The 13,158-nt window shown below is 41.1% G+C and overlaps 1 pseudogene; it reads right to left on the bottom strand.

Annotated features, from left to right (window-relative positions):
• Window positions 1–9,038: 9,038 nt before the first annotated feature.
• LOC133883997 (probable 2-oxoglutarate-dependent dioxygenase AOP1) lies at window positions 9,039–10,538 on the bottom strand (annotated as a pseudogene).
• Between the last annotated feature and the right edge of the window lie 2,620 nt (window positions 10,539–13,158).

The raw sequence follows: 13,158 nt of genomic DNA on the forward strand, positions 1-13,158 counted from the left end.
CTAAGTCATCAGTGACAGATCATAAAATTATCCGTCACTTATGAAAGACTATATAAATGATAGGTCGTAGAAGGATCCGTCAGTAAATCATATTTTCTTTGTCTATTTTTCATGCAGTGGCATTTTGGAGTGACACGGCATAAGCAAAGTTGTCCCTTTCATTTATGTTTTGTACATTACCTCGTACTTGCCGTGGAGAGGACCCCTTGTTCTGATCCACGACACTTTGTGTTTTAGTTATTACTTACGTTTTGTAAGCTTCAAAAGGATGAAATACTGAACAAATTATATGTTTTAGGTGCTTTGCTAATCTTATTGGAAGTCAGCGTTCCAGCCAATTGCAATCAAGAAAAGATATACCTCTAAGGAATATACCATAAGCCCGCACAATAGCGCTCTAGCTACAAAAATAATGGAATTACATGTAATGTCTTGCTAAAGAGTTCGCAGAAAAGTAAAAACGAAACTAATAGGCAATAAAGCATAGAGTAATAGGGCCAACACGGTCTGATGTATTACAAAACATCGCATCTTCACAGGGATAAGTCTAGAATTACCAGCGCGGTGTAAAGAAAATGCAGCAACCTACTACAGATACCTTGCTGCACTACAGTAGTAGTCTGACAGATAAACAGCAGCTTAGATTCCATTTCAAATATGAAATATATAGAGGCTGTTTGGTTCTAGGCTTTAGTGTGCCAAGCTAAAGTTTAGTATTGCCTATATATTTTGGCTTTCATTTTGTTTGCTATCCTGATTTGGCCCTGCCAAAAAAACTTGACACCCTCAGTTCATACGGAGGCCAAAATTTGGCTCCAGTTGGGGCGAGCAGAATGGAGACCCGGCTGCCCAAGTTGGTGCTGAGGTGGCAGGTACATTGGTTGGCATAAATATATGCTTTTAGATTTAGCAAGCTTTCATAGACTATATTTCTTAAACCGTAATTCCGATTTGTGATCTTTTTTACCGTTGTACTCATTGCAATCAAATCTACAAATCAAGACCCATGTTGACTATATTTTAACAAAAAAAATTTAGTTACATGTGAATCCTACATGTTATATTCACAGCTTTAATTTTTTTTTTTTTGCATGGCGGCAATCCAAACACTCTCTTCTAGCCTTAATTTTGCTACTGCCATAACTTTACTTGTCATGAACCAAACAATATTTTTTCTACCAAATTTTGGCACTGTCCCAATTTTATCCATAACTAAAATTTGGCTTGACCTATTGGGCCAAAAACCATAGTCACCTTTTTATGAAAATATAACTTTTAATTACACATTGTACGTACTGAATAACAATATTTGTGTTCTTTCACGGCTACAAAAGCTATTTTTTGAGATATCTATGGTTCCTTTCTACATGCGGTTCATATGACAAACAACCTGAATAGTAGGCAGGGCCCCGTGCGCAGTTTGGGATCCCCTGTGGAAATTAATTTCCATAAGCGATTTCTTATGTTAACCGCCTGTGAAAATAAATCCATTATCACCGACGGTTCACATAAGTAACTGTATGTGAAAATAACGTATTTCTATAGACAGTTCCTTATATGAACCACCTGTGAAAATGAAAAATGGACTTCATTTTCACAGGCGGTTCACATAAGTGGCCACTTGTGAAAATGACACATTTCACAGGCGGTTCCTTAAGTGAACCACCGGCGATAATGTCTCTATAAACAGTACTTGCTTATGGCGAGCTTCATTCAAACAGAGCTCGTTGTGTCTGAACAGAGCAACTCAAAGGCGGCCGCGAGATTTGAAAACAGAAGGGGGAAAGGTTTTATTTTTGAATCCCTTGGAGGAGTCATCTAAGGTAAGGGTATCTCATCCCTAGCTAGCATCTTTTTCAAGTCTAGATTTAGATTTAAGGTTTAATTAGGGTTTGGATGTGATCTAGAGATGCTCATGATTCTAACCATTTAGATCCTCGAATTAGCTAAAATTTATGGCCAATGTTGATTCAATTGTGTAGATTCACATGATTTTAGGAGGTTTTATCATAAACGGGGATTTTTTTGATAGATCTAGATCTCGATGTAGAGGGAGTGAGAGAGTAATGAATCCTAATTGTTTTGAGCCATAAATTTGCTCCAATGTAGATTCAATTGTGTAGGCATATTATAATCATAACATAACCAATTTTTTCCTTTTTTTAAATAAATTTTTTATTATGATTTTCTTATTAATTAATTTATGGATCTAATTTTGTGGTTGAAGTTAAAGATGGACAAAGCATGGATGTACGATGCGCCAGGACATGAAGAAATATACATCAAAAGACTCTCTACTTTTATTAAAGCAATCGAGAAGGATGCTTTGACTAAGATTACAAATGAAATACATTGTCCATGTTCTGACTGCAAGAACTAGAAATTGTGGGATAAATCAAACATAATCAAATCACACTTGATGTTGAGAGGTTTTGTCGAGAATTACACAAGTTGGTCCAAACACAGTGAACAACGTACATGCGAATCAAACAATGACATCGCTGTTGATCAAGTGGATGGTGATGGTGAGGGAGTCGAAGGCGACACTGATGTTATGATGGATGGTGATGATGATTTTGATTTGGAGGAAATGTTGCGCCACGTAGAACCGCATGTTTTAAGGGATATGAGAGGTTTAGATAATTTTGAGGCATTACAGAAGGCATCAAAAGAACTTTTGTATGAGGAATCGAAGGGCTGTGAAAAGGAGTTTACGTTGTTGCATTCAGTACTTGAACTTCTAAGGTTGAAGGCCAGCAATGGATGGTCCGACAAGTGTTTCTCAGATCTATTGAGTCTCTTAGCAAACATGCTTCCGAAGCCTAACACATTGCCCATCACCACTTATCAAGCAAAGAAGCTTATCTGTCTGTTGTCATTGGATGTGCAAAAAATACAAGCATGTCCGAACCACTGTATCCTCTACCGTAAAGAGTACAAAGCCTTAGATAGATGCCTAGTGTGCAATGCGAGTCGGTACAAGAGGAATGATGATTGTGAGGACGAAGATGCTTCTGCCAATGTGGAGAAGAAGAAGAGTATTGTTGGTCATGATGAAGAAGACACTTCTTCCAACATGGAGAAGAAGTCTTGCCACGGTGATGTGGTACCTACTAGTGATCTCCCCCTTGCAGCGTTTGTACTCGAACTCTAGGGACTCTGAACTGATGTGTTGGCATTTCGATTAGCGCAAGAAGGATGGAACTAAGCTTCGACACCCCACTGATGCTAGCCAATGGAAAAAGTTCGATGTCATGTATCCAGATTTCGCTAAAGAACTAAGGAATATAAGGTTCGTGTTGAGTACCGATGGAGTGAATCTTTTTGGTGATATGAGCACCTAACATAGCACTTGGCTGGTGGTCCTGGCCATCTACAATCTTCTTCCATGGCTATATATGAAGCCGAAGTACCTTATGTTGTCCATTCTTATTCAAGGATCGAAACAACCTGGCAATAATATAGATATATTTTTGGAACCATTGATAAAAGATATGGCGAAATTGTGGAATGATGGGATCCAGGTGTGGGATGAGTTATGACGACAGTATTTAACGCTGAAAGCCATGCTTTTTCGTTACCATCAATGATTATCCCGCCCTTTTTTGCCTATCAGGATAAGTTAAAGGGAAGCAAGGATGTGCAGTATGCTTAGATGAAACAGCGTCTGTGTACCTTCCGTACTCACAAAAGGTACTGTACACGCAGCACCAATGGTTCTTACTCAAAACTCACAAATACTGCAAGATGAAGAAACATTTTGATGATACAATTGAGCAAGGTACTGGTCTAAAGCCTTGTAGCGGGGTACTAGTGATTGAAATGGTCAAGAACATCAAGGTTGTTTTTGGGAAGCCACCGAAGGGGAAAAAAAGGAAAAAAAGTGAGACACCGACTGGTAAGCTGTGGAAGAATATGCCAATTTTATTTAAGTGTTTGTCCTATTGGAAGGACTTGGGCGTTCGCCACAGCATCAATATCATGCATGTTGAGAAGAATGTGTGTGATAGCATCCTTGGCCTCTTACTGGACATACTGGGCAAAAAAGGATGGAATTAAGTTACGTAAGGACTTGGTACATTTTAAAATCAGTCCAGAGCTACACCCTGAAGACAGAACAAATGGGAAACATTACCTTCCCCCGGCTAGCTACTCTCTGACACCTGAGGAGAAAAAGGCACTGCGCAAGTCCTTATGTGGGGTGAGAGTCCCGACTGCTTACTCGTCCAACATCAAGAAACTAGTCTCAATGAAAGATTTGAAACTAATTGGCATAAAGTCTCATGATTGTCACGTGATGATGATGCAGATACTCCCTATTGCAATTAGGGGTTTCAAGCTAGGATACATAAAGGTAGTCATCACACGGTTGTGTCACTTCTTCAATGCAATTGCACAGAAGGTGATCGATGCTGAAAAACTGGGTGCTCTACATAGTTACTTAGTAGAGACTCTGTGCCAACTTGAGATGTGCTTCCCTCCATCCTTTTTCAATGTCATGGTACACCTCTAGGTTCACATCATGAATGAGATAATTGCACTAGGCCCTATATTCTTGCATAAGATGTATGCATTTGAGCAGTACATGGGCATTCTCAAGGGCTATGTGCGGAATCATGCTCACACAGAGGGTTCCATGATCGAGGGCTATAGTACCGAGGAAGTCGTTGAGTGTTGCATCGATTACATAAAAGATGCGAAATCGATTGGTGTACGTGTATCTTGACATGAGGGGAGGTTGTCTCGAAGAGGGACCAAAGGAAAGAAAAGATTCATCGATCAGAATTACAAAGCAGTGAAAGAAGCACATTTCACCATCTTGCAGCAGCTCAAGATAGTGGATCCGTACATCAAGCAACACTTGAATGAGCTTCACACAGAAAATCAAGGCTGCTTAGATGATTGGATCTTGAAAGAGCACAAGTGTCGCTTTAATCCTACCAGATGGTGAATCCATAGATAAAAAAGTGAAAAAGTTGGCTTGTGACCCATCAAGTTTAGTTACATCATGGCAAGCGTATGCCATTAATGGATAAAAAAGTGAAAAAGTTGGCTTGTGGCCTAAAGCAAAGGACAAGAAGAGCACGACCCAAAACAGCGGCGTTCTAATAGAAGCCTATGACGCGATAGGGGAAAAGAGCACCTACTATGAGTACATAGATGAAATCTGGGAACTCGACTGTGGAGTGAATCTGTAGATCCTCGTCTTTCGGTGCGAATGGGTCAAACACCCAAATAATGTGGCGGTGGACAACTACGGGTTCACAACTATCGACCTCAGCATTGTGGGCCACAAAGATGACCCGTGGGTACTCGCTGATCACATCGCACATGTTTTCTATATAATCAACCCAGCGAATGAAAATAAGCACATAGTTGTTGTTGAAAAACAAAGAATTATCAGAGTTGAGAATGTGGAGGATGTGGAAGAATACAATCAATACAACGACGTGCCTCCTTTCGAAGATCCAGAAAAGACCAAACTTGTAGAAGCAACGCTCGGTAGATCTGTGATACCCTACATGCGTATTGATGGTGTAAAGGAAACAGTTCAAAGCAAATAGTGCCATGTTATGTAACCTAGTTTCCAAAGTGATTTTTATGTTATGTAATTTATTTTCCAATGTGAAATTCATGTTATGTAACTTAATTTTCAATGTGATTATATATTGATTCCCAAAAGTGACAAAAAATGATAATGTTTAATAGACCTGTCAAAAACATATTTAATTTATATCGAGGTCATGTATGGAGTAATAATATGCTTTAATTTATATTTAGGGCATGCATTAAATATATTCATATACATTATGTATTAAATACATGTATTTAGGGCATGCTTTAATTTATATTTCCAGGAAAAAAATAAAAAACATATCTAAAATGATTTACACAGGTGGGTTTGTTAAGTCAGCCGCCTCTGCAAATCTTTTTCACAGGCGGTTTACTTAAGAAACCAGCTGTGAAAATCATTTCCACAGGCAAGTTCATTAAGTAAACCGCCTGTTCAAATCATATCCACATGCAGTTTCGTAAGTAAACCGCCTATAAAAATTATTTTCGCATGCGGTTTCTTAAGTAAACTTCCTATGGAAATGAATTATATAGATATATATATAGTCCACGCGACCCCGAAAACCTAATCCAATTGAAGAGAGACTAGATAGCGGCGCCGTCAGGCTGCCTAACTCCCAGAGCACCGACGCTATCCACCACAACCACCACCAACACCGACGTCGTCTGCCACCGCCAACGCCGTCCCAGAATCGGAGCACCGACCCCCGCTCCCTCCCCTACGAGCAGGGGCAACCCCGCACCACCCCCCTAGGAGGAACTTCCCTCGCCGCCATCGCTCGCAGGGAGGAGGAGCCGCCCCCACCCCCGCCCCCGAGGAGGAGCCGCCCTCGCCGTCATCACTCACACGGAGGAGGTGGCGCCCCGCGTGGCCGCCGCCCCTGAGGAGGAGCTACCCTCACTGCCGTCACCCCACGGAGGAGGAGCCACCCCACGTCACTGCCACCCCTGAGGAGGAGCCACCCTCGCCGCCGTCACCCCCACGGAGGAGGAGCCACCCCGCGTCGCCACCACCCCCAAAGAGGAGCTGCCCTTGCCGCCGTCACGCCCACAGAGGAGGAGCCGCCCTAAGCCGCTACCACCCCCGACACCGATGCCGAGGACCACCTCGCCGTGGTGAGTAGCCATCCCCTCATCTCTCTTTGATTATGCCCGACCGAGCCATCGTAGCCGGTGCTTCGGCCGAGCTGCGGCCATCATGCCGCCATTCTATGTGATGCCTGACCATCGTGCCGCCGTGATGCCTGGCCATCGTGCCACCATGATGCCTGGTCATCCGCCATCGTGCCCCCGTGATGCGCGGCCATCGTGCCGCCGTTCTGTGTGATGCCCGGCATAAGAAAAAGGAAAAACAAAATTGAAAAGCAATGAACAAATAACTTGGGAGAAATGGTGCTTTGCTGATTTCTTTTACTTACATTTATCCACAAGACCACAACTGTTATAGTTCCTAAATGTTGCATAAACACAAAAGTGAAAAAGTTATATGCTTATGTCATCACAACTTCTGATCCGTACATTCTTGTAAATAAATGCAAGGTGAAAATAAACCTAGCACAAATGAACATAGATAGCAATGCAATCTGCGCATATGCACGGCTTGAGAGTCATAGTTGTGACATTTGGTCTTTGGAAGGGACGAAAACTGACATGATAGTTCTTGGTTATCTTCTGTGTGGAAATTGTAAATTGTCATGCTCAAGGGACGGGTTAAGGATTGGGTTCAAGATGTGATCCAATGATTTGTATATCAAATTTCTTTAGCAAGATTAATTAAGTTGAGATATATAGGGATATTCCTCTTGTGAACTTTTTCACACATATTTGGTTTGTAGTTATCACTGCCAAGCTCATGTTGCATGTATCTTTTTTGGAGATTATATATATTGTTGTTGCTCTGAATAATCAATTCTTATGGAGACTCATTGAGCTCCCTTTATCCCTGTTCTTTTGCTTTCACCAGTTACATTTTTTTTTTCTTCTGAATTTGCAAATTGCTATAATTTTATATTGACTAATCAATTGAGCTCTCTGGTTAGTCTTTTTGGAATAAGGCAAAAAAAACATAAAAGGGTAGTTCTTTGTATAATAGCATATAATAGCAATACTGAAAAGATAAAAAGAAATGTGTGGTTCCTTGTATAATCTGCTCATTACACTTAGTAGTTGTCCTTTCCTCCTCTAAATTTTTTGCCTTCTAGTCAAACAAAATGAGACATAACGCATACCTTGATTCCTTTTCTTTCCTATATTGAGAACATAATATACTACACTTGATCCTAACTTCTCTCCTCTTTAATTTGCTACATAGTAGTCATTTGCATGACTTGATCTTGGCATTCGAATAGGGCATACAAGTGGTACGTACTGAAAGGTGGGAGACACGATAATAACACACCTCTAATGCTTGTATCTTACTATTTATGATAAAGAGTTTTATTAAACTAACGAATACGTTGCATTGTTATTTCAAGTGCCACAAGCAAGATTTCGACACCTTTATTTGTAGATACTATGTTTGCCAGTTTCTTAGCGTAAACAAGAGGTACGCAACAAACCCCGAGAACGTAAGTCATCATTGCGCTTGCACATTCTTATTTGGTTCTATTAGTTGTATTTTCATTTAGTTGTATTTTCATTGCAGGCACGGATGATCGATAGTACTAACACCTCGCTCAAAGACGAAGATATCCAAAACGTCCAACGTGACATGTGCTGATTCGTCATGCACGAAGTCATCTACAAGAGTGGCAGGTTCTTTGACCACATAGGTGAATTGGCTAGCCATCCGAGGCTTTGTGAGTGGGAGAGGAAGGACTTTTAATAATATTAGTTGAGTTATTGTTGTACTTGTGTGTTGAGTATTAGATTGTGATGAATATTATCTTTGATGTGAATATTGTGTTGAAAATATGTGTTCAAATGCTGTTGGAATCTGTGATTTTAATCTGTCTTGAAAATCTGTGTTGAAATCTGGAGAAAATAAAATATATACATATTATGAATTTGTAATGAAATACATACAACAAGCGGGTCTTTATATCGTTCTATCTATCTACAGGTGGATGCTAAAGTACGCCGCTTATGAAAATCTATTTTTACAGGCGATTTACTTAAGGAACCGCCTGTGAAAATAGGTTTTAATATGTGGTTTGTTAAGATAATCGCATGTGAAAATATGTTTGCACAGATGGTCTTTTTTGCGCCTGTAAAAATCATCCATTTCTACATAACTTCGATCATAAACGGTGCACTAAACAACTATGAAAACGGTTACCATCTGTCTTTAAAAATAGTTTTTTATAGTATTTTTTAAACACTATTTTAAGCCATCTTGTCAGTATATTTTCCTTGTTCCTCGTGATATTTTTTATATGACGCACACAAACAGTGAAAGGGACACAATAACGCAACACCACAGCAAACATGCTTTCGAGTGCTGTTGCCAAGAAACCTAGCTCGCGCTATTCGTCAGCGCGCACAGCCGCGAAGGTCTCTAGCTTGTTGGTGACTAGTATATTCTCAGGCTTGTAGCAGAACATGACGTACTCGCCGTACTCGAAGGGCCTGAACACGGCGAGATGTTCGGTTTCCACGGCCTCGTCGATGGGACGAACGATGACGTCGTCTTTTGGGGAGGAGAAGAGGATGGAAGAGTAACGGGTCCTTTCGCCGGCAACAACCACGCGGTGAAGCGGGTTGTACACCTGACCGTTCGTTAGTGCCTGCCACCGAAGCAAGCACAAAATTATAACTAGGTTGTGCCGCCGTTTCAATGTATTTTATACGTGCGTACCTTGAATGTGTCACCGGCGAAGACGAGGAAGGAGGTGGGGGACAGCGACGGGCGAGCCCAACCATCCTCGCCACGGGCACACTCCACCTCCACGCCGTCGATGCCGTTCTGTGTGAGCACGGCGAGGAAGCTAGTGTCCCGGTGCGCAGGGAGGCCGAGTCTCCCCTCTGCCACACCGGGCGCCGCGTACTCTGTCAGCCGGAGCTTGAACGCTGTGGTCTTTGCCTGTTCTTCTATGTACTCGGCGGTTACACCGACACTCTCCAGCACCATCCGCCGCACCGCGGCCTCCAGCACCGCCACTTTCTCCGCGTATGCGTGCATGGACTCGCTGCAGCAAAATTTTCAGTTAATTCCGCGCACGAATTTGGAATGCTGTTGGGTGAAGTACATTGATTTTCGTGCGTTTACCAGCTCATCGATAAGTTTAAGCTAGCAATTAAAAGAAAGGTTGACATTATATTTCTACACTCCCTCAATACGCCTTACAAAGATATCACATCAAGATTATTGTGAGTACCCAGGCAATGGTACCCGGACAGCCAGTGTTTTAATTTTTTTGCCGAATCGGAAAGTCCGGAACTGAGTCGTATTCCGACATCTGTATCCATATTCGTGTTCAGTAATACTGTACCCACACAAATGTGTTTTGTGGAAGAAACGTGTGTCCTTATCGTGCTCTTAAAAAATGGATTTCATCTATCATCAAAAACTTAGTGTGGTCGCGTGAACTGCGAACTAATTGGTCTGTGAACCTCGATAATAAGCTTAAGGCAAGAGTGTTCACCAGAAGGCAGAGTTGCCAGAGTCGGGCCACATGAGATCGGCGAAGCCGCGGACTGCGTCAATCGAGAGCGGGTTGATGATGGCTAAGCTCTCGTAGGGCAAGCCGGGGATCGAGTCAACATACCCGCGGTACGGCTTGTCATTGGCGTTGCGTGCTTTGGCGCTCACGGGAAGAGAGAGGAGGGACTCCACCTGACCCAAGCACGGCGGCGTGGAGCTCCGGGGTGATGAGGCCATCTATGACTGCCTCGAAGCAGCCGTGCGTGCGGAGCGCGTCCATGACGGCCGCACGAACCGTGGACCACCGGGCATGGCAGGCGCCTCTGGCGAGGTCAATGCCCGCGAAGTCGATTGTAGGGATGTTGCCGTGCATGTTGGCCATCTCTATAGCTTCAGCGGCCACCGGAGGAAGTTCGCTTTATGCGCAATTGATTGTTGCTGAATGCTGGTATGCCCTAGCGCGTGTCTTTATAAAGGAGGGTCACTGAACTCCCACGAGTTTTTAAACCATATGCATTAATTGTAGTGTATAGAATGTTAAACAAAGCTATTATTTCAAGAAGTTTGGTGCCAACCACTGTTCGTCTCGTCTTGTTTTATCACAAGGAGAATCAGTTGTCTCAGAATTTCCCGCTGGCGATATATATATTTTCCAAAATTGTTGCAGTTGTAGTATATGCGTGATTTGATTTTGCTACTCAATGTATGTTGATCTAGCTTATTCAAGTGCACGGAATTGTGTCAACAAAAGCCAGAAAGTCTCATCCAAGTGTTTCAACGCTGCTAGATAGTGACCAGTGGTGTCTTCAGTGGTATAGCTACGCTCAAGTTTGTATTATCATTTTGTCATGTGAGATTAACACAAACTTTTATTATTGTTATAAATATTGCACCACAGATCAAACACAAGACATAATATTTACGTGGAAAACCCTTGCGAAAAAACCATAGACATCAATCGGTGATCTTTAGGACTTGTGCACAAATACAGGAGAATTACAATGAGCCATGGGCCAAAAGGCGTCCTTTGGAAGTCCAATTAAGAATTCAAATCATATTCCAACAAACTCTACATTACGACAAATTCTATCTTGTAGCAAATGAATATGATCATCAATAAACTCCCTTCAATAATAAATATCACCGGCATCAAAAGTTTTTGAAACTTAAACTGTAACTCTAACTTCAGTAGTAAGGACTGATTTTGTCATCATATGAATAGGATTATTATGAGTACTTATCATGCATACTTTAATGTTACTTTGATCAATGATACATCGAATGTAATGATATCGCACATCAATGTGATTTGTTCTTTCATAAAACATTTAATCTTTTGTAATGCAAATAGTAATCTGTCTATCATATAATATATTAATGCAAGAATTATCTCCGTAAAACTCAGTGTACAAGCCTCTCAACTGAACGGCTTCCTTGAATGCTTCAGAAATAGCCATATATTCATCTTCAGTAGTTGATAAAGCAATAACACCCTGCAAACATGATTTCCATCTAATAACACAATCAACAATGGTGAAATTATAATATGTGAGAGATCTCCTCTTATCCAAGTCACAAGTATAATCTGAGTCAATATAATCAACAATTCCATCCACAGATTTTTCATACTCCAAACAAATATTAGAAGTACTACGCAAATATCTCAAAATCCACTTAACAACTTCCCAGTGCTCTTCGCCAGGATTCATCATATATCTACTGACAACACTGAATACATAAGATAAATCAGGACGAGAACAAACCATGGAGTACATTTGTCAACTAGCTACACTTGAATATAGAACTCTAAATATATACTCAATATCATAATCTAACTCAGAACATGAAGGTGAAGACAATGATGGAGTACTCACTGGTTTTGCATCATACATATTAAAACGATAAATGACCTTCTCAATATAACTTTTCTAGCTAAGATATAACTTGCCAGATTGCCTCTCTCTCAAATGATCTCCATGTCAAGAATTTTCTTTGCTACACCTAAGTTCTTCATCTCAAATTCATTACTCAACTTTGATTTCAATTTGGCTATTCCGATTTACCTTTTGCAGCAATCAACAAGTCATCAACATAGAGAAGCAGATAAATAGTTGAATAATTAACAGTCTTCAAATAGACATATCTATCATAATTAGAATGCTTAAACTCATTATAGAACATAAATGAGTCAAATCTCTTGTATCACTGCTTAGGGGATTGCTTCAAGCCATAAAGAGATTTTTCAATCTTATTCCATACCAACGTTTGGCACATGACTATATGGTGTGTGCATGGAAAAGAGTTGTGTGTGTGAGAGAGATAAAATGATGAGGGACCTAGTGCGTTCCCTACAGGGGCTAGGTACTTGGCATCATGGAGATGGGCCAGCCGTGCAGGAATGGGTGGGAGAAAGGTTGCCACGGAGGCCAAGCATATGGACTCATATAGTGTGGGTAATGTTGTACTCCCCTATAGGGTGTACAATCAATTTAAATTGTCACGCTCTTGATCATGAGCATACTTAATGCCCATTGTACATCAATCGTAGAGTTTAATGATTTAGGTGAACGTGGTCGTATGTTGGATGTTGGGAGTTGGTTTTTGTATGTCGTATGTTGAGAATAGTTTATTTACTTGTTGGCTATGGTTATGTTTATGTTGTCATGATAGGATAGTCGTTATGGTTGAGTTATGTTAGTGGCTCATGTATATGTGTCGTTAAATTGCTTTTGCATAATTTAACTTAACCTTGTGGCATATTCCTTGATAATTATTCAAATGCATTATCCTTCGAGTTAGGAATATATATACCCTAGGTGTGAGTCTTGCAAGTACCTTCGTACTCATGGTTTTTGGAGGTGATGATGAGCTGATAATGTGCAGCTACTTTGTGTTTGCCGATGCCAATGATGGGCAAGATAGTGCCTTACTATGCGGGCTAAACCCGGTGGTGCCTTAGGGCAATGGTGCCACTGGCCTTTTATTATTTTAGATGTTATTTA

This window comes from Phragmites australis, chromosome 11 (assembly GCF_958298935.1).
Source record: "Phragmites australis chromosome 11, lpPhrAust1.1, whole genome shotgun sequence".
In the NCBI taxonomy this organism is placed as follows: Eukaryota; Viridiplantae; Streptophyta; class Magnoliopsida; order Poales; family Poaceae; genus Phragmites; species Phragmites australis.